Raw genomic sequence first — 23,018 nt, 5'->3', positions numbered from 1 at the left:
TTCAAACCCGCAGTTTAGTAAATATACCCCCTGGGTTCTTTGTGTACCTGCACATTTCAGTCCCATGGTACCCATACATTGTGTATTTTGCATTACATAGCAAGCAGTGCAAATGCTGAGTTATTGACACATTAGCGCTGACATACTCTCTGAACACAGCGATTAATAAAAATACAGCATAGGTCTGAATTGCATGAGCAAAAGAAAGTATCTGCGTCCATTTGTCCTTACTATCGGAAAAGTCGGGTGGATTTTAGGAACAAATTGTGTGAGGACCTCATCAATTTTTTGAATAGTCAGCTTATGTAAAGTAGATATGTTATCCTCAGCGAAACTGTTATTGCTAATTAATGTATACATCACAAATGGCTATAGACACCTCCATACTTCTAGGACAATGTTAAAAATAGTTCTGATTTATCTTAAAAAGTTCAAATAATGTAGCATAATATTGTTCTTGTTGTGCTGGTATTGGCAATATCTCTGTGTATGATTCTAGCAAACTGGGCTCTGTAGAAAGTATTTCAGCTACCTAGGAAACTAGCAAACTAATCACACAGTGTGGATTCTACTATTCCCAGATTAATGCAAGTTAGAGAATTACTGTAGCATACTTTATAAGCAGTGTTTAATGCCTGCATTCTCTAAAGGATAAAGCAGACAGCATGCTGGCCAGCTTTAGTTAAAGGTCCACATTATTCCCCTTCATTGCTTACAACTTAAGGCATTTATTCTTAATGTTCCAGCTTACTTTTCATATTACAGCTATCTCTCGGTAGCTTTAGGCTAATTACCCCCACTGACACTGCCAAACACAACTACACCTGTGGCCCCGTAGATTCCATCCCCATACCTGTTTGCTCGCTTTTGCCGTCATAAAGAAATGCTAATTAACGGGAGCTTTTTAAAGCAGTGGGTAACTGGACTGTAATCAGCGTCCTCTGTTTGCAATGGGAATCCTGCCACAGTAATTGAATGATTCAGCAGGGTGCAGTGATCCCGCATATATGCTGAGAGATTGAGCAGAAGGCTTCCCTTACCAGCCAGGAGAAGCTACTATAGATCCGGAATCATTATGGCTACGTTTGTTTCAACTGGTTATTTTCTGAAAAAGTGGCATTATCATTTCCTTTCATCAAAATGTTAATTGGCATTTAGCACCATATACAATATAAGTTGTTTAAATTCGGATATAGTTTTCTACACGTGACGTATCCCATTTGACGACAGTAAATGCTTTTTGCAGTTTTCCCCATAGACAAACTAGAAGGCTACGGTTCCTATGTGTTGCATTAGAAAACAATTAGGATATACAGAAATCTCCTCCATATAGGCAAATACGATGCAGTATCACAGTGCCCATAGATTACTATGGGGACTGCGACGTTTTGCAGTGCATCAAGCTTTGATAAGCTTTGCAATGCGCAAACAGGTAACAACCTGTCAGGATGGCGTTACCTGTCATTTCCTATGGGATTCTGAATCTGAAACAGTGTTAGTGCTGTGTGCATGTGCACAGCACTTCCTCCTATCACCAGCAGCGCTAAGCTGCTAGTAAATAGGAAAAGTAGATCGCAGGGGTCACTTCACTGGGGCTCCCAGAGTAGCCCCGGCATGATGCTTTCAGGCGGTACATTAATATGTATCACTGCAATGTGCAGCGATACATACTTAGTGGCACCACATCTTATTGCTGCATAGACCCCCAAATAAATTGGGAAACCTTTCTGAAAACTCATACACAGATAACTGTAAACATGTTCTGTATCCCACAGTTACCAGACAGATTCTGTCATTTGTCTTACAGCATTTTACAATATGAAAGCAAGAATCTCATCGGCTGCTATGGGCTACAGCACAGTTACTGTTATCTGTGCACCAGTTTTCATAATGTCTAATTCTGTTGTAGAAGAACTCACCCAGAAGAGATAATGATATAATACACCAGTGATGTTAATTTATCTATAAACGAGTTCTGATGTATTGCTTATCAGTGAGTTTGTATGTCTGCTTTTATATGGTCGCTTAACTATATAGTGAGTCCTAATATCTATATAATTCACATCAGGGAATGCATTACCCCGTATATTATCAGTTTAATTCCTGTTGCAAGCTATCCCTTGGCTTCCTGTTCAATTTCACACAAATTACTAGGTTAAGGTTATTTACTCCTCTTCTACTAATTCATTTTTCAGGCCCATTTACTCTATCACCTTCATTTAAACTTAGCTCCAGAATTGCCATATCTTATAATAATCATTCAATGCATTGAATCATCTTCTTTTATCACCATTAATGTAAAATGCATTTTAATTTTTGCCACTATTTTCACAAAGTTTATTATCTGTTCCTTAATATTTTGCTAGGATTATTTCCAACAACTCAGTTATTTTACAAAATGTTTAGTCCCTACATAATACTTTAATACACTCGGATATGCCAATTCTGCACCTAGCTATCATGTTAACGAGTGTGGTCATACAGTGGTTAGCATTGCTACCTCTCAGCACTGAGTCCATGGGATTATTCCAACCAGGCCCCTATTATCAGTATGAAGTTTACATGCTCTCTCCGTGTCTTTGTGTGTTTCCTCAGGGTGCTCTGGTTTCCTCCCACACACCCTAGTGTGTGACTGTTTTTGTGTGGCAGGGACTTTAGACTGTAAGCTCCAATGGGGCAGGGAATGATCTGAATGATTAAATATTCTCTGTACAGCTCTGCGTAATATGGTGACGCAATATAAATAAAGATAATAAACATAATATCTCAAAAATAATATAGAAAACAAAAGGACCATAACTATTTAATGAGTCACCCCATGTCATGAATGATCTTCTCTATTACCAAAGTATCGAAACTAATCATACTTAACTATTTCTGTGTCAAAGGATTGATGTGAATACATTTCACTACCAGAGAACTGTATTGAATTATTATTCAGCAAAACCATATACTACATACATAATTGTCAGAAACATTTTAGGGCATTATTATTGAACAATTCAAATAACAAGACATTATTACTAGTTACATATTCCAATAGTAATGCTAATGACTATTCCACATCAGTATTCCAATTTCCACAAACATCACTGTAATATTTATTTCTCCTAAGCCAAAACCTTTCATTATGAATCTGTATCTAGAATAACATCAAAGCGCACCACAGTCATAACTTGCTTGTTATTTCCCCACCATCAAACCACAAGCTGGAATATGTTGACATCACCTGCTCAGACAGCATCGTTCCTTAACTCTTCCCTCAGCAGGGGAGTAACATTACCCAAATTAGTAGTCAAGACTTTGTGCTACATTAGTTAATGAACTGTTATTCTATTATGAGTAAACCAGAGCCCCAAATGCATCAGTATTGAGGATTGAACTCTCAGCATTAGTTGACAAAAGCACTTCCCCACCCAAAACCTTCTCACCAAGAATGAGGTGCCAGCCCCTGTCCTCCCAGCATCACCTTGGTCCCTCTCTCTCCAGCTAGGTAACAGCTTCAGTCTCACACTATCCCTTCTCCTTCCCTCTCTTCTGAGATTGCCTCCAGGTTGCCTGTAGACTGAATCCTCAAAGCTCAGGTCCCTCCCCAACCCTCATCCCTCCTTCTGCCTTGTAAACCTCTCTCACGTTGCTCTGGGTGTCAACTCTCATTTCCTTTCCTGTATGTCTCTTGATATTGTCTGTGTGTCTCACCCCTTATGCTTGTGTGTCCCTGTCAGTCTCTTTGTCCTCCCTTCCTTGCCTTGCCAGTACCACCCCCTTCCCTTCCACAGCTAATTAGTTGTCATTAGCAGAGTTTATTAGTATTTTCCATCTTTGTTTCTTGTTGTCTGAAGTCTGACCCACCCTGTGGTTTCCTGTGTATCCTTTAACTCTTCCTGCTCTGGTTCTGCTTGTCAGTCCTGGAGAAAACTCTGCTATTCCAGTTCTAACCCACAGCAATCACAGCACGCCTGATGTACTTCCATAGTGTTTCGAAGTCCAATCTGCTATTTTTGTACCAACGGACGCCGTTCTTCCTGTCTCACAATCACAATCTATTCTAGTGCTGAATGAGATCCTGCCAAGCACCTTCCTCTGCTATTCCACTTTTGCATGCTAAGAAATGGTCTATCCACACCAATTGTATTTGTTTTCCTGTTGTAGTTTTATCAGCTTTTCAGCTCCAGTCTCATACTAATGTATACTGCCCTTTCTGTTCTCAATGTACTAACCTCATTACAAGGACAACACCAGTCCAGCAGTGCTGCAGAATGTTCTGATAACAGTCCCAGACATGTACTAGCGTAGTACAATGCAAACACACAAATAATAATTATGATGTGTTGTGTCCACACAGTATCAAGTCTGATGTGCCGCTGGGATGGGCACTAGGACATCATGCCAGAATGCCCAGTGGCGTTAGTAATGCATTGCCAGTAAGAAAACCCATTCGTTGCCGGTGAAACTGACGAAATCATTTTTTGTGCCTTTTTGTAAGGGAAATGGTTAAAAAAGACACTTGTAAAATGCAATGGCGGGTCATGCGCTTCCAAGTAATTAAGGTGTGATACTGTGCAGACTCCTCAAAAGGAATCCATAATTATCTCCATATCTGGGGCATTTGATTTCATTTTAATTAGATGCCACGAATAGGAGACATAAAGGCAGATGAGGAACCACTGAGGCTTAGAGAGAAAGCAGACAGTTATGTGGATAGAGAAGCTTAGGTAAGTAAAATATTTTATCAGACAAAATGCTCCATGGGACAGATGAGAGACTGCTGGCGGAATATTAGACAGGTAAGAAATAGACAAGGCAAGAGTAAAGAGAATGTCAGAGTGAGAGACGTATGAGCATGTTATATACCTGGAACATGCAGGCAGAGGTGCGAAGGATGATGATCCCAGACATGTGTTGAAGAGACAGTAGTGGCAGAGCGCCACGTAATGGAGCCAATTTATCTGTGCTGATATTTAATTACCAGCTTAATTTGGAAATGAGCCCAAAGGAAAATGACGACAGTTCCCTGTCTTGCTGTTATCTCTCCACCTATTCTCTCTTCTTTCCTCCTTCCCCGTCTTGTCTCTGCTTGTCTGTTCACACTTACCAGATAAATCTTATTCTTCCAGTTTCACTTGTTTGTCTGTCATTATTCCCTCAACTGAGTCCCAGATCCCCTCTATATGCCTAATAGCTACCTCATGCCATGTTCTGTTCGTCCCCTGAAATGCCTTTCTCCCAAGTTCCTATCTTATACGCTTTTATATATTATGGTTTGATAACCTTGATATTCAGCCTACTCTCCCACAATTCACTTGCTGTTTCTGGAGGCTCCTTGATCACAAACTTACCTTTCACCTGCACAGGAAGAAGGGGTTTGAGCAGTGGAAGTGGCAGCCTGGTTCTGAGCTCTTACATGAGGGTGTCAGAAAGATCATCTGCCCCACACCTGACAGCCAGAGGCCTGTGGAATGAAGTAAAACCAGTCACTGCGTTAAAGAAGACGAAATAAAGCGCCTCTCCGGTATCTATTTTTAACCCTTTGTAAGGCAGAAAGAATGCCTGAAAAGGTCAGCAGTTGTGGTGAGGCAACAAGGAACTGCGTGTTGGGTTACCACAGATTACAGGAGCAGTCACAGAGAAGAAAGGATATTTTAAAACCTTGGTGAGAGCAGTTAACTCCTTCACCTTAGTAATGTTTTACTGCTGCCTTGCAGCTACCACAGGAACCTGCACACAGAAATAGGACAGCATTCTCAGGATTATTTCCTTGATTTTTTTCCCCCCTAATCATACATCAGCCACTTTCTGCATGGAAACAAATGGATTTTTTTTGGGGGGGGGGTGACTGGTTAACTAAATGTAGGTATCAAAGTATTTTTACAGATTCTGTATTTTAAAGTGTGGTAAAAAAAGTGAGGAAGGTACATGCGTGACAGACTTGACTTCCTGTGCTGCTTCGGTTACCTGATGCCACAATGAATTCAGTATTATTTCCAAGTGTCCTTCCCCTTTACACTACATACAGGAAATGAAAATAAATATTTCTATTCAATTTCTCTTCCTTAATATTTTGTTTAAAAAACATTTAAGCACTGTATACATTTTTTTTTTTTTTAAACTTTTTATTTATAACAGCAGATGTACATACAGCACAACAGTACATGTCAGACATAGTACCCAAGTACCAGGATTACAAAATGTAAAAGTTTCAGATAAGAAAAATAAAAAACGCATAAGAACCACAAAAAACATAAACATATTTTTCCCATCCAGGTACATTCCAAGAGGGAGTTAAAGATCTAAGCACTGTATACATTTTAAATGGGCATAAGACATAAACAAAACAAAATGGCAATAAATAATGTATAATAAACGTACTATTTAGAAAATGTTTTGCTGCAACAATAGTCCATTTTCATACATATTATATATGGAATCTATCAAATATGCTGATAATTGTTTTTTTTTTTTATTATACTTGACTCCTTTTATTTTTTACAGACTGCATAGACTTGATTTATATGCAATAGATAATGCTTTAATTCTCTAAATAGTATGTGAAATTCTATCACACCAGTCTAGCTGAACAAAAAGCTCATGGTCACCTATGTCCCTGCCATTTCTGTTTCATTCCTCTCGCAATGGGAGTTTGCTTTTCTATTCTTTCACTGCTGGAATTGTCACTAATTAAAGTCCCTCCACACGGAGACCTGAGAAGTTTCCCAGAATTCTTTGTATGCTAAATCTGCTAATGAATATAGGAACAGTGATAACTGTATGGTGCAGGGACAGAAGAGGGCACAAGGAGGTCTACAGTGGGTGGGTGGGTGGTATATAACTACAGATGCTGAAAGGGATGACAGAATATAGGGGAAACATTTATTTTTTAAATTAATGACTGTAACCACAAGTCTCTCAATAGTTAGTTAATACCTTTTCATTTATTCTGATAGGTATTGTTGAATTTTCAGATACTTTTATACAGTGTGTCTTGATACTGTGGTTTAGCTGCCTCAAATTGTTTTGGTAATGAAATAACTAAGTAACCATTCAAATCTCTGCTTTCCATGTCTAATGCTGGGCATACATTGGGCATTCTTGACTAGCAACCTAAGTGACAGGATCACTGTCCAATTTAATCACACCTGGGTGACCAAACTAGGCAGGTCCCAATTTTGCACTTTGGGTCAACAGATGGATCACATGTTGGACTGATGGTTCTTGTGTATGCCAATAATTTTGGGGCTACATAAAAGCTTATATTAGCATTCTTTGCAGTTATTGGTGTATCATAATTATCATCAGTTATTTATATAGCACCACTAATGCTACATATGTGTGATCAACTTAACGCTCATTACATCGATCAAGGTAATTGCTTTAACCATATCTTATGTGGAAGCCATGGTGGGTTGGATGTTTTTTGGCTGCTTAAATATAGTTCCACTTTAAAATAATGTTTGAAATGCTTGATTAGCAGTGAAGACTTTATTTCAGAACTTTTAAAATATTCCCCATCTGATTCCACACTCTCCCTCTCAAGGTGGGAGCTGACCTCTGACATTCTTTCACAAGGATTAAAGCATACTGCAGGGTGGAGAGGTTCTTTCCTGTTTAAAAGAACATCAGACAACGATCTGTGGTGGGGAGGGTATGGACACTAATTGTGCAAGCTGCTATTAGTGTGCCAAGCTTGGTATCCGCAGAACAATAGTGGGATAATTGGCGTCATTTATAATGTGCCAGCTCTATAGAGAAACCTCCTATTCAGGGTCTGTTTCTGAACTCTGCATGTAAATGTGATTAGTCCTTTATTCAACTGAGTAGTTTAATCCTTCGGTACCAGTAGCGCCAGTGGTGTTTGCAGCGCATCACATGGCCAGTATTGCAGTAGCAGAAAGATGACCCCTACATATCTTTATTGTTTAACAATGATGGCATGAGCCAGTTTGTTGCTAATAGGAAAGACATTGGTCTTTCATGTATGTGTTTAGTAGGGATCATGTAGGAGTAATGATTTTCATTCTTTATGAAGTGATTTTTTTTCTGTTTAGAAGTGATACTAACTGGGCTTCAAGAGCTAGAAAATGTGTTTGTGAAAGAAAACATGAAATGATATTTCAGAATCCACCCCCCCACCCGTCCTCCGATGTTGCAGCAGGGAGTGGGGCATGTGGACTCTTATGTCCTTCCTGTCATTGTGTGTGATCAGTACACGCCTGTTGTGCATCACTGCCGCTTCCCCTGCCAGCACTCATTAACCTTTGCTCGACTAAAGCTTTTAATATTGGACCTGTCTTATGAATACAGTATTGAGGTTGCACTTTTTGACTACTTCCAGTACTACATACACCTCCAGTCAGTGTTCTAGTGGAACTGCTTACATTGTACAAGAGATGCTCTTGAGACCTGTCAGCATGAGAGCTAGCAGGGTGATCTGTAGTGGAGTAATGTATTCCTTTAGCAGGAATGTAAGGATAGACAATTAGCAGCATTGAGATTGCTAGTAGTAGAGAAATTACTTGGAAAGCAAAATTTCAGTATGTGGGATACTGAATGCAGGGATTATCAGCTGTAGTCCTCAAGAACCCCAACAATATATGTTTTGATGATCTCTCTGTGAGAACAATTAAAATAGTCAAATAAATTCAGAATTCTCCTGTTTTGAGGGTTGTACCCTTGTTTAAGTACTAAAGCGAGAGATAAGTGAGTATATATAGATGTACTGCAATAGTGGATAAAATAATGTACTTCAAGAGCTAATTAAAAATACCTAGAAACCAAATATGGAGATCTGTAGAAATGGCTTGAAAAATGTGTGGTCCTTGGCTAATTTGCGATATAACTATCTGCTTCTCAGCTGTCTCTTCCTTGAAAACCTTCCTCTACTGTACACTTGCCCTGTCCAAAACTGAACTCCTGAGACTTCCACTCTCCAGTGTCAAAATCCAACTGTTTACACCTCCAGAAAAATCTCGCAAATTCTAATACTAGTACATCTTCTTCTCCCACCTTGAGTAATCCTTTGCAAAGTGGACTACCTATCTTGCATGTGACTTCTTAGCTGATGATCTAATATTTTACTAAGATGACTAGCCAATGTCATTCATTACACTGACTGCCTGTTCCCCTCAGAATTCAAGTAAAAATTCGGGTTTTCACTTGGAAGGCACTAAACTCTCTTCTTTTGTACCTAAATATATCTCAAATCGAGTTCTTGTATGCATGAAGGATATACGCCTTTATCTTCCCTTATTGCAAATTCTCAGTTTTCATATCCAACATTTTTTCACGTGCTGCATCTTTATAATGCTTTCCCTCACTTTATCAGACTACCTAATCTTCAATAAACCTGGAATTATCACTTTCCCTAGCTCCCTTCCCATTTTGTCTGTCGATCTCTTCCACTGTCCTTATAACACCTTCTATTGACTTCTGTCCTATTTACCTTCCCTTGAGCATCCTCTGGATAAGCAATGTAGTATTCGTATTGTCGCTACCAATAAATATTGTCCGTTGCGATCAATGTGGTTCCAAGGCAAAAAAAAAATTTAATAGCAAGATGTAACCAATCACAATAAAAAAATAAGGTACAGCCGATACATAAGCAGTGCACTGGATCCAGCTACCAGTCATTCAGTCCTGAAGCCTGTGGTCAAAGTAGACTAAATAGTGGTCTCAGTGCTTGGTTTATATACAATTTGTGTTACATGAAAACCAGTGATGATGTCATAAAATAAACATGATAATTGTAAAAGAATTCTCAATTGGTTCAGGATTTAGGACAGTTCAGTACAATGCAGGTCATAGGTCGATTCAAACGATGCTGTCACGGGCACTAGGAGTCTTTACCCAGGGATCACCAGGTGATAGGCTTACCAGAGCAGTATAGGTGGTAATATGGTACTCTGGTAGCAGGGTGATCACGGAACAGGAAATAGCAGATGATGAGATGCTCAGGAAAGTCTATGACTAGCAGCACTGGCAATATGGTAGTAGTAATACACGAGGAACTGTATGGACAAAGGACACGTGAAGGTAGTCAGTGGTCTGCGGTAGCAAGTTGTACCACTGCTATAGTGAGGAGGAATGTCCAACAGAAACGAGGAGGTGATGAGAGTCAGCGGTCTGCGGATAGCAAGTTGTACCGCTGTCTGAGTGAAGGAATGGAATCCAAGTGGAGGTATCCGGGGAGTCAGTGGTCTGCGTTAGCAAGTTGTACCACTGCTATGTGAGAGGATACTGGAACGGGTGAAACTGTAAACAGGAGTCAGTGGTCTGCCACTAGCAAGTTGTACCACTGAATATATATGTGAGGAGGTGCACGGGGAGAGACTGCAACACAATATATACACGGGCACCTTGACTTTGATCCACAGTAATATGCACCATATAAATGTATAAATGACTGAACAACACTGCCAATATAGAAAGTCTCTTGAAGTAATCCAGCATGAGATAACACAGTCAATGATGGCAATAGAGTCAGCAGATAGTACACTCCAGAGGAGAACCAACACAGTCAATGATGGCAATAGACTCAGCGGATAATACACTCCAGAGGAGAACCAACACAGTCCAGCAAGGTATGCAATACACAGCACAGTCAATGGGAAGTATGCATACCGTGGTTCAGGAGAAGGCAGTCAGACAGGAGTGCAGAGATACCTGAAGGGCAGGAGGCCGGCAGGATCCAAAGTCCCTGGATCGGTGAAGCGGTGGTCTAGCAGGTGCAGCGCACAGGTAGGTAGACCAGCAGGGAACACAGGAAGGCGTGGAGAGCGGATCAGCAGTAGATGGATGAGTAACGCTGAGAAGTAACAGCAGCGGGTCTCTGCGGGAACACGGAGGTAGCCAATAGCAACCAGCAGGTGCAGTAACGATGGGACACCGGAGCAGAGTTGAACTGGAACAGTTGGTCACGGAGAGTAGCGGGTAGCAATAGTGGCAGCAGACTCAAGGAAACACGGGAGAGTTGACAAGGGCTGAAGACTGAAGCGCACAGAGGCAGCGGATAGGAATCAGCTAAACAGTCACGATGATGAAACACAGACGAGTTGCAGGTTGAAGACTGTAGTGCACGGAGGCAGCGGATAGGAATCAGCTAGCAGTCACGATGATGAAACACAGACGAGTTGCAGGTTGAAGACTGTAGTGCACGGAGGCAGCGGATAGGAATCAGCCAAACAGTCACGATGATGAAACACAGACGAGTTGCAGGTTGAAGACTGTAGTGCACGGAGGCAGCGGATAGGAATCAGCTAGCAGTCACGATGATGAAACACAGACGAGTTGCAGGTTGAAGCCTGTAGTGCACGGAGGCAGCGGATAGGAATCAGCTGGCAGTCACAATCATGAACAGGTGAGTGGATGTGAATGAAAGACTGTAGTGCACGGAGGCAGCGGATAGGCATCAGCTAACAGTCCCAATGATACATGGTAGAGTTGAAGTGATTAGAAGACTGTAGTGCACGGAGGCAGCGGATAGGAATCAGCTCACAGTCACGATGATACAGTAGATGGTAGAAGTGGTATGGGAACTACAGTAGTAGAAGTGGTTTGGAAACCACAGCGGTAGAAGTGGTTTGGAAACCACAGGAATCAGCTGGGCTGAATAAACGAGGAAACACAGGAACACCTTCAGAGACTCATGGGGAATGAGACTCCAAGATCAGGCAACGTGGTGTTGACCACAGGTGCTTAATATAGGGAGGTTGCCTGATCTGCCAATTTAGTTAAAGGAACATACACTGGAGGTATGAAAGGGCTGCGCATGCGCAGTCCCTCAGGATGGAGGACGGCCACGGTTCCTAAATGTCCGGGAAGAAGCACTCACAGTCCGGTGAGTGACAGATGCTCTCCAAGGGTGGGGAGCAACTCATTGAAACTGTTGCCTACATGTCTTCCCTCAGGAGCCCGCCAAAATACTGGTTCAAACTAACCCATTTGCATTCCAAACACAATATAATTTTGAGCATTAATCCTTTATCTTCCATAATTAGCGTATGCAGGGTGCGATCGCTTAGTCGATAGCGGATTTCTGCTGGTAAAAAGTGGATTAGTATGATACTAAAGATGATACATTTCCTACATACTGAGCTTTAGATGTCTTTGAAGAAGTTTTAGCGTTATTATATTAAACTATTAAATAAATCAAAAATACAAATAACAGCGCTGGAAACTAAACCAACTGACCACCCAATAATGGTTCTGTGAGATGAATTATAAAAAATATATTTATTCAATAAACAATAACACATGAATGATGTTCATATGAATATACAGCAATAAGAATCCAACGCAGATAACCAAAAACAATGTTGAATATCAGTATGTATACACAAATATTAACTATCTAAACAATGAAACACAATAAACATGAAAATAGAAATAAAATTGCAAATCCCATATGAATAAATTGTGACTACATAAACTTCATATAATCCAAATATATGAAGCAATGGATGCAATGAGAACACAGTTCTGAAAATTGCTGCATGTGCTCCTTATGGCATAAACGTGAATGGTTAAATGTTACAGTGTGGCCACACTAAAAAGCTTGTAAATATATATCAAACAACTCCGGTAACTTCTGATCATTAATTGGCAAAATGTGGTATCTGTCCTGAATGTGTAACAATAAAATTTCCAGGGTTTTAGCAAGCTGATAATGCATACAGTTTCCTCCTTGTTTGGTGTGTCCGTCTAAGTCTGCACAAGATGGATCTCCACAAATGCAGATATATATACTGAAATCACTTTAATACCGTCTGATGGGGCTAAATAAATTGACTTCCAGAGTTTAGCAAAAAGTTATTGCAATTACCGTTAGTGAACGGTCTCCTCCTGGTCTCAAGCGTGTCCCAATATAGAATAGCTTCGTTTTTCAGAAGGGTAATGGAGCGCTGCAGCACCACCGAAAATTGAATCCAAACAGTGTGATGATCGGATGTTAAGTATGATCTGAACGTGATCTGAAAAAATGTTGGATGTATATTGCACAGTACTGTGGCCACACCCGTACTGTGGCCACAAGAAGAAGCTGCACGGAACAGTATCAGCTAATCCCAACTAACGCGTTTCATCACTTAATGGTGATTTCATCAATACCTCTGATGAAATCACCTTCAGGTGATGAAACGTAATCACAGATGTGAATTTTGCAAGTTAATTTGCGTTAAAAGCAAGATTAGAGAAAATGTTATATCCTGACGGTAAACATTCAATATAAAACCGCAGATGCTTTGGTGCCGCTAGCAGCAATTTAAAAGGTGTTAAACCCCTCCAGGCTGATATATGTGCATTCTGCATGAAGCACCTGGATTGATTAGAGAGGCAGGAGGCTGGATTACCTCCTCTTAGGGTATCTGTCTAAATTAAATCTAGACTGTAAGCTCCAATGGAGCAGGGACTGATGTGAGAGCATTCTCTGTACAGCGCTGCGGAATTAGTGGCGCTATATAAATAAATGGTGATGATGATGATCTGTATAAAAAGTGGACTGTTTGACCATGTCATGTATTATATTATCTATAACTTCTAGAAACATCGCTAATACCACAGACTGGCATGTAACTGTCCTTATTAGGACTATATGAGCTAATAACACATCACTGCTGCAAGATCCTGCTTTGGCTACTACTTACCTGTGCTGTAATTCCTGTGACCTACAGATTAGCCTAAACTAATCCGTTATCTTGCTGTTCTGAGGTTGGAACCCAGCGTCTAGTACCAACGCTCTGCCCTCTACCCTGCAGCTCTGGCCAGTGTGGTAGGCCAGGGGGAACCACCCACTGCAATCCTGGTCTGAAGGCAAGAGGTCAGGTGTACCAGCCCAGGTGCCCAGCAAGGGGGAACATAAGCAGCGAGAGTTACCCATAAGGACGCGACTCTAGGTGCCAGTGAAGGCGTCTAGGTGTAGTAGCAGCAAAAGCCCCTCCTACTGCGATTAAAGGACACATTTGGGATAAAGAAAAGGGGACACCCAAGGTAAGCCCAGCTGGTGCCCAGCAACACACGCACAGGGTTGCATAGGAGGTCCATCCTGTAACAGCTACCTTTTCTTAAAAAGCCTCCTGTCCCCAGTAGTGAGTGCTCCTTCATTTAGCAACCAGCATTGAATTACCATTGCTGCGTCACTTTCTCATCTGGAGATACCAAAAGGCCGCCTATATTACATGTTGCACTTTAGTGAGCTTGAAAATTTTTGTTTGTTTTATAATACTGGGGAAAGTGCACCTAAAAAGGAGCTTTTCTGCCGACTTGCAAGTGGAGGGTGCAAAATGCATCACATTAAAATTATAGGACAAGTCTCTCTCTCCATCATCTGAGAGCTGGTTCAAAATTCAAGTGTTTATGTGAAGTGAAAAACCCTTCCTCTGTCCTACTCCTATCCGCCGATGTAAATGAATGTTCTTCCACAAATGCCTCATCTTGATGCACAAACTAACGTCCTTTGAAGGAATTGTAGGGACACCAGGAAAAATTGAGTTTTGTCACTGTGTTGCATGTGTCTTGTGTTTTAGAAATAAGGCCCATTGACTAGGGGGTGTGAAGGATTTGTGTCAAAATGTGGCAGTGATCACTGAGCCACTTCAGTATCATAAATACCTTTTAAGGATTAGTTTTAATATGAGTGTGTTTTGTCTGCATCTGTCAAGGTATACTTGTTAGCTTGGTGATGAGCTTACACCTCTATCTGAGGCAAGGATTTGTCAATGAGAGATTAGGCCCTGCTTCCTAATCTGTCATTTCAGCACTGTGTTTTGTAAGGAGATGTTTATCAAGTATACTTATCACAAAGGAAATCCTAATATTGTGCAATTTTTATCTCAGCCCACCCACATAATTTCTGTTGTGATTTGAGCTGTCAGTGACCCCACTATCAGTTCTACAGAGCTAACCGGCCAGATCAGTAGAGTTTATGTAGCTGGCTTCTCCTACGGTTATATGCTCGCAGTTCTCTACACGAACATCATTGTTTTGTCACTCCTAAAATGTATGCCATTGTCTGTATTTTTATTCATTTTTAATAAACCTTTTGTTTTACATTTTAACAAGGAACTTTTTAGGTGGAAAAAAAATTCCTGCACTTTATGGAACACCTTAAGCCAACCAATTGTCTCCTGGGGTCACTGGGGCTTTTCCGGTCAGGCACCTTAGTCCAGAATAGGAAGCAGCTGTGAGTGTTAACAGTAACTCCTGCACAGCCTGTGGGTGGGGGTTGGAGATGAATTGTGGTGTTTTCCAAGGGTTTCCTCTAACCAGGAATTTCCACTCATTCAACAGAGGGTTGGGTGTCACCCAGTCCTTGAAGCAGCTGTATTGTTTATTTTGTACAGCCGCTTCAACTTTTAATTGAGAAGAACTACCCGGGATGTACAATGTACAGATATCATTTTAGCTACTTGATTTCTCTTTGTGCACATGCTGGACTAAAATGTGAGAATCCACTATTCAGGTTTCAATTGTTTTCTTTATGACGCTGTAACTTGAAACGCAGTATAAAAAAATAATCAGTAAAAGTGAGATAAAAATAGTAAGCTGAACCTGTCCTGAAAAAAATATATATTTACATTAAGTGTGTAAATAGAATTGTTTTCACAGAAATGAGGCCTAAACTTATGTATCCCAAAGTCTCATAAAAATGGCTGGACTACATCAGGTACAAAACGTCCCCAACCACCTGGAAGTTAAATGGTTTTAAATTGAGAACGTTTCAATGACAGGTGGGAACTTCAAATGAAAGTGTTTCTTCACATCACAATCCAACCTCAAGTCAACCCTCTTGAGCTCCAGACAGGTCACTATTGACTCATCGCTGTAATCATGTGGTTCTGGGATGGATCATATGCATATTATTATATAGGGGCATAATCATAAAATATTGGTATAAATATATATAAATATATATAAAATTGAACAACAAAACAGTCTCAGCCAAGGGGAAAATTAAATTGGTCATAAAATACACAACCTCTAAGAGAATTAACAGAGAGGATGATAAACACAATTATTCTAGAAGACTGATCTAGCAAAAGAGACAAGACAGATGAACCAGGGGTCCCAAATTTGCAAACATTTATTGAAACATCTGTAGTTTGGAAAGCCTTAATTAAAATATACTAAATTACATTTAAAATGTATTGTTTTCTTCCTCCATACTGCCACAGACATTAAAATATTATTTAGCAGTGCTCCTCCCATTGACTGTTGGAGACATTATCAACATCAATCTACATTATCAACATCAATCTAGATAAATAGTTTCCATATAAGAGCCCTGTATTTACCTCTGTTGTTCTTTTAAATACAGGGTAATGGCCTGCAAGCAGTATCATGGAAATAAAATTTAGAGTTTAATGTTTTTCTGTTTTATTGATTTGTTCCAATGTTTCTTTAAAAGAACCTTGCACTGCAATCACGTCTGGTAATAGCACTTGCTCTATTCACTCAATTAGGCTATGCACACATAGATAGTTAGGTACGTTCATAGATGTATGTATAAACATTAGTATTTGTTAAAGATCCATTCTCATTTGTCTCTTTAATATAAAAATCTACTAAAATACTCATTTGAACATGTGGCAATAGTGTAGAATCATGGGAATGCCTTTGTGTTTATTGTTCTATAAGGACCACAGTAATCCAGTTTTCTCCATTGTAATATATTCTGTTCAGTCAGAAATGTGTATGAAATACCTAAAAAAATAAAAATGTCTGCGTGTATCTCTACTAAAGCTTGTCAGACGTGGGCTCAGTTCGAGAAGCAAGCCTCAGGATGTCTGTTTAATTTAGTTACACACTACTTCGGATGAATGACTAGATCAGTTCAGGAAAAACACAGGGAAGATCACACACAGGCATATAAAGGCATCTTCCAACCACAGATTTTTCACATGCCCCATAACAGTCTGATTGGATTATTATCACACATTAAGCTTGTTTTGGGGCCAGAGTTGAATGTCTTATGGGAGCAGGGTGTTGCTAATCATATCTTATGTGACGTGTGTGTTAAAGTTGTTGAATAACAATTGACTGTACAGAAAAAGTTGTGTATAGGGAATAAGTATCATTAGCAGTGTTAATTATCCCATCATCATTATGTTTTTGGCTTTATAAGTTACAATTTATTTAATTCAAATAAAATTGCATTATATCCAAGTTCAAGTAAACATGTTATGGGTAGTGTAGTGCACCAAAGGCTGACTTATACCTGATTCCCACATATAACTAACACAGCTGTATGCTCTTGAAAATGTCTTGCGACTCGGGTGTTTTTAACTTCTGCCTCCTTTTTTGTTTTGAACACTTTTTCCTATCTACATTTATGAACTTGAACTGGGCTGCCCCCTGGTGGATGTGTTACTCTGTTTCAATGAGTATACTCAGGTTAGCACAAGGAAACAACCAAAGAAAAATGTGGAGGGACAATTCCATCTTTCCTTTTGACCATCAAAACACTTTTATGTTGAATATTTCTCAATTAAATACAGGCCGAACTCACAGCAACTGAAGGAATGACAGATTCACCTGTTCCGATTTAGGCAGGACAGTTCCCGTTTGAGGGCTATCCCCTGACTAAGACAGCTTTGTCCTGATGAGGCCAGAAGGTTAATAAGTATTTTCCATTCACTGCTGCTCTGCCTAGAGGAGCAATGATGAACAGGTGCAGCATGCAGACATGTGACCACATTTACTTTATGTATGCGCCCCCATGAAGCGCACATCCCGATTCCCCAACTTAAAGTTGTGCGGTATGAAAAAACAATTTACAAAACTTATTAATTTTACATACAATATTTAGGTAGAGAGTAGTGTTGCTTTGGTGTAGAAAATATGACAAGTGTTTAGAAAAGAATTATAACAGTTAGACAAGATTTTTGCATGACTGCTTAACATGATAGTAAAATAGTTTGATTTTCATTAATAATTTAGTGCAGGGTAACTATTGAGAATGTTATTATAATTGGTATTATGAAATGGAAGTAAAGATAAACATGGGACAAAAAGGGATTAATTATGATACAAGGGACGTGAGACCTAATCCATCTATTTTTGAATCATATAGGTCCCTGGTGCATTTAGAATCTATGTCCGAGAGTGAATCAGGAGAGGTTAAAGAAGAGCCCAGATTGTTGAACCTGGATGTGGTTAATTTAATCCTTAAGCATATCAATAGGTCAATGGGAATGTATGATACAGCAGTCCCTATTGTGCCTTGGGATGTTCTTTTTCAAAACCATCACATAAAAATTTCCAGAGTCTTTCCTACATGTGGACAAAAAGACCGAAATGAGGTCTAAGTATATAGACAGAAGACATTCCAGTCCACTAGTTGATAATTGTCAAATAAAATTTCTTGTACATAATCAACATTAGTATTCTCATTACTTGGCAAAGTACACCTTTATTCCAGAGATCAAATGTTGGCAAAATATTAAAAACAGTAAAAAGTGTGTGTAAATAAAAAGAAAAGTTAATTGAAAACAATCACATAAAAAATTGCAAAGTCTTTCATACATGCCAAGTTTTAAAATACCTAGTATACAAGGAATGGCAAATGTTGGACAAAAACTAACCTAATATGAAGAGACTTAACCATATGTATCCCTTTCAGGATGAAGGTGTCTCTAACGGAGGCTTGTGCCAAAAATTGATACAGCTATAAGCAAATCTTTTAACAAGGACTACTATACCATTAGATGATAGAGATTCTCTAAAAGATCCTATTGATAGTAAAATGGAAAGCTGTTTAAAAGTTGTATATTGATGCCTCGCAGAATAATATTGTTTTCTTGAACTATGACAAGCCGCCTTTATAATGTAATCCAGGTGGTGGGTCCAGCAATTGCTGCCTTAAATCCGGCAATCTCACTGTGGCCATTTTAAGTGACGAGAATCCCACTGCCTGTATTTTCTGCAGTCACAATTTATATGGGCTGTGTATCAGGCGTGTCGGAAATGTTGTCTGTTTCTTCTATGGTAAGTCTATATTTGCTCCTTGTCGCCCTTATAGCAATCAGCATTTTAGGTTGGTATAACTAGTGTTGGAATTATTGGCACTGGAAAAAAGCACACCACAAAAGCAGGTCAAAACACACCGAACCGTCACAGCATACTGGCTTAGTATAAATCACCAGCACAGGTGATAGACAGGAAGGGGATTTTATTCACAGAGGGGCCAATGGGAGGCCCAGGGAGCCCTATCCAGCAACACCTGATACTAACACTGCTAGGTAGCTGTTGCCTAGCTACTGGCTAGATGGTGGCAGCAGAGAACTAAGAAGCTGGTTGCCTGGCATCTTGCTAACATCGAGGCAGCTTTGAGCGAATCCTATTAGTAACTGGACGTCGGTTGCTGTTACCATACAAATGGCTAATCAGGCAGCGGCGTCTGCCTCTAGGCTTAATACATTCTTAACGCAATAGGGAAGATAGAGTTTGTAACCTCAATAACTTACGGGACAAGTTCCACACACATTCACCCAAGTATTAGAAGTCTTTATGGCTGCTCTTAGAACATGTACAGAGGCGCACACAGAATTTTTAAGGTTTTTTTTTAAGGTTTGCGACATGCAGCTCCGTTTTGGCAGCTTTGTACTATCCAGCAGCCGCGGCGCTGTCAATGAAGCGTCCGCGGCGGACGCTTCTTTGACAGTGCCGCGGCTGCTGGATAGTACAGGGGCACTTCTTTAGTGAAGGGGAGGTGTTTCTGGAGACCCAGAAACCACCCCTGCGTGTGCCACTGATGTAGCATAACCGTATGGGCATATATTTATACAACATTCATCTGGAAGGTGAAGGGATGTGATCAAGAGTTCTCTGGATTCTGGAGAGATGGATAAAGTAGGTCTGTGGCTTCCAGAGCCTAGCTGAGGCAACACATAGTCTGACTCATCTTAGTAAAGAAGGTATGTGTAAGCTGGTTTGAGCACCAGGCTTTTCTTCAAAAGCTAGTAAGAAAGCAATGGCGTGTCTTACTTGTTTGAGGAAAAATGTCGGAAAGACAATACCAATGTACAATACCAATACCAAAAGAAAATACATCGGTACGTACTAATACATACTTGAGATTCCTGCAAGGTGGTAATTGGATGAAGTCGATTTGTATTACCTGGAAAGGTCCGTCTGTAGGAGAGATATGGGATGGCTCCGTTGGTATTGTCTTTCCGACATTTTTCCAGCTGCCACTAATACTGCTGATTTTACTGCCAAAAAAAATGTTCAGGCATTGTATGCAGATGTGGAATCCCTAGAATTATAGATAGTTATAGAGCTACACATTTCACTTGTGATATCTTACAGATCATGTGTAAACGCATGGGAATTGATAGCAAACTACATACTCCTTACCGACCACAAGTCACTGGGAAGCTGGAAAGAGTAAACGGTAACATTAAAAACAAATTGAGCAAGGTAATGGCTGAAACTGGATTGGTGTAGGCAGAAGCTTTGCCACTAGTCCTCCATAGCATCAAAACTACTCCCAGATCATCTCTTAATTTGTCCCCGATTGAGATACTTTTTGGCCGACCTCATTTAATCATAGGTCCACAAGATGATTTAATATGCAACAACGAAATGATTGTTTAGTACATCATAAAGATGAGCAAGCAGCTAAGAGCAGCAATAGAAACTCAAAATACTGTCACCTGGTATGCGAAATACTAACTGTAACGATGTTGAACCTGGGGAATATGTCATGATCCGCAGTTTCTTAAGCTCAGGTTGCTTTCCAGGACATTCTATTCTTGCGATGGTGATCAGATGATAGATACTGGTTTCGGTAGTGATACTGATGAGGTGGAGATGGAGAAGAATTCGTTAGAACAATCAGTACAGCCTGTTGCCAAATTCAATTCAGGGTTAATGAAAAGGTCGGCTAACTCGAGCTCGTAATTTGGATTTGGGCAGGCATCTCTTAGATGATTATCACTTCTTAGTGGGTAAAGTCTTAAACCAAACCAAATGCTGGGTGTGCTCTCATTTGCCTCAGGGACAAAATAATGTAGGATTAGTACAGTTTCCACTAAACATTTCTGAGATCCTTGAATTACGGGAAGGGAGATCCCAAGAAGGAAGGTATAATATCATCATCATCATTAACATTATATAGCGCCAGCAAATTCCGTAGCGCTTTACAATTTGGGACAAACATTAATAAAACAATACTGGGTAATATATACAGACAGAGAGGTAAGAGAACCCTGCTCGCAAGCTTACACTCTTTGGGACAATGGGAGTTTGAAACACACAGGCACGTACTTCATCACATTGCACATTGGACCAGCTAGAATGCAAAGGTAAAAAGTATTGAGTGGACTGTGTGATCACTCACACAGCAATGTTGGTCAGAGGGTTGATGTCTTGTGTTAGATGTGTAGAGGGTGGTAATAGGGTAATCTAGGGAGATTAAGATGGTGGTTGAAGGATATCATAAGCTTGCCTGAAGAGGTGGGTTTTCAGAGAAAGCTTGAAGGTTTGAAGACTAGAGGAAAGTCTTACTCTGCGAGGGAGGGAATTCCACAAAGTGGGTGCAGCCCGAAAAAAGTCCTGTAACCGAGAATGGGAGGATGTGATGAGAGTGGGAGAGACGCAGATCTTGTGCAGAACGGAGGTGTTGAGTTGGGAGATATTTTGAGACAAGTGAGGAGATTTATGTCGGTGCAATATTGTTGACCGCCTTGTATGTTAGTAGAAGAATTTTATATTGGATTTGTTGAAAAACAGGCAAGCAATGTAGATATTGACAGAGGGGCTCAGCAGCGGAAGAATGGTTTGCAAGGAAAATCTAGCCACTGCTTGCAAAATAGATTGTAGGGGTTCAAATCTGGTTTTGGGAAGACCAGTAAGGAGGGAATTGCAATAGTCAATACGGGAGATGATGAGTGCATGAATTAAGGTTTTGCAGAGTCTTGTGTGAGATATGTGTGTATTCTGGAAATGTTCTTTAGATGTATGAAACATGATTTAGATATAGAGTCAATGTGGGGAACAAAGGATAGTTGTGAGTCAAGGATTACACCTAGGCAGCAAGCTTGTGAGGTGGGATTTATGGTCATGTTATCAACAAATAGAAATGTCAGGCAAGAAGCTTCTGTTTTATGGTGGGAATATTATTTATTCAGTTTTTGAAAGATTGAGTTTGAGTTGGTGAGAGGACATCCAAGATGAAATGGCAGAAAGACAGTCAGTAATGCAAGACAACAGATGGTCAAAAATCAGGACATGATAGATTTGTGTATGATCCGCCTAGAGATGATACTGAAATCCAAAGGAGCTTATTAGTTTTCCAAGAGAAGTGGTGTAGATAGAGAATAGCAGAGGACCTAGGACTGAGCCTTGTGGTACTCCAACTGATAAAAGAAGCGGAGCAGATGTGATCCAGGGAAATTAACACTGAAAGAGCAATTAGATAGGTAAGATGAGAACCAGGATAGGACAGTGCCTTCAAGACCTAGGGATTGTAGCATTTGTATGAGGAGAGAGTGGTCAACAGTGTCAAATGCAGCATAGAGATCCAGGAGAATTAGAAGAGAGTAATGGCTTTAAGTTTTAGCTGTGATCAAATCATTGTCAACCTTGGTCAGCACAGTCTCGGTGGAGTGTTGAGAGCGAAAGTCTGACTGAAGAGAATCCAGTAGGCTGTTTGCTGTAAGAACGCGTGAGGTTAGTGTAGGCAATTCTCTCGAGAAGCTTGGATGGGCATGGGGCAGTAATTTGAGAGAGAGTTTGGGTAAGAATTCTGTTTTTTGTATAATACCACTAGGTCATCTAGTCTGAAGCTTCCCCAATACTCTGTAGATCGGTCATTGTTATGTTTGAATTTTCCCCATATAAAGAAACTGTAGAATTGGGAAGCTGAACTACTTGATCAGACAATAGCTTGCTACACCCAGTATTGATGGTAGACTCGCTAGAATGCCAATAGCCATAAATACTGAAGGACATCATAGACGAGGGCATGTCAACAAACATAACAGTGTATTAATTGGGAAAGTTCCTTTGCGTTATTTTTAGAATGT

General features: G+C 40.2%; 2 protein-coding genes and 1 long non-coding RNA gene across 10 annotated transcripts in view; 1 reads left to right on the top strand and 2 right to left on the bottom strand.

Annotated features, from left to right (window-relative positions):
• The window catches only part of ADCY4 (adenylate cyclase 4), a 58,235-nt gene extending 52,808 nt beyond the window's left edge, over positions 1-5,427 (bottom strand). Inside the window, exon 1 of one of the 4 annotated variants that reach the window (XM_075212293.1) lies at positions 5,340-5,427. The gene's annotated coding sequence lies outside the window, so the exon portion shown is untranslated. Of the gene's footprint in view, positions 1-3,431; positions 3,621-4,220; positions 4,245-5,339 lie in introns of those variants that run through there. The other 3 variants (XM_075212302.1, XM_075212270.1, XM_075212277.1) reach the window with 3 other exon arrangements.
• Positions 1-23,018, bottom strand: part of LOC142158404 (leukotriene B4 receptor 1-like) — a 315,057-nt gene that overhangs the window by 15,410 nt on the left and 276,629 nt on the right. The window lies entirely within an intron of this gene.
• The window catches only part of LOC142158420 (uncharacterized), a 53,444-nt gene that overhangs the window by 6,302 nt on the left and 24,124 nt on the right, over positions 1-23,018 (top strand). The gene's annotated exons all lie outside the window — the stretch shown is intronic.

Source organism: Mixophyes fleayi, chromosome 1 (assembly GCF_038048845.1).
Source record: "Mixophyes fleayi isolate aMixFle1 chromosome 1, aMixFle1.hap1, whole genome shotgun sequence".
Classification (NCBI taxonomy): Eukaryota; Metazoa; Chordata; class Amphibia; order Anura; family Limnodynastidae; genus Mixophyes; species Mixophyes fleayi.
This window is presented reverse-complemented; position numbering and strand designations above follow the sequence as displayed.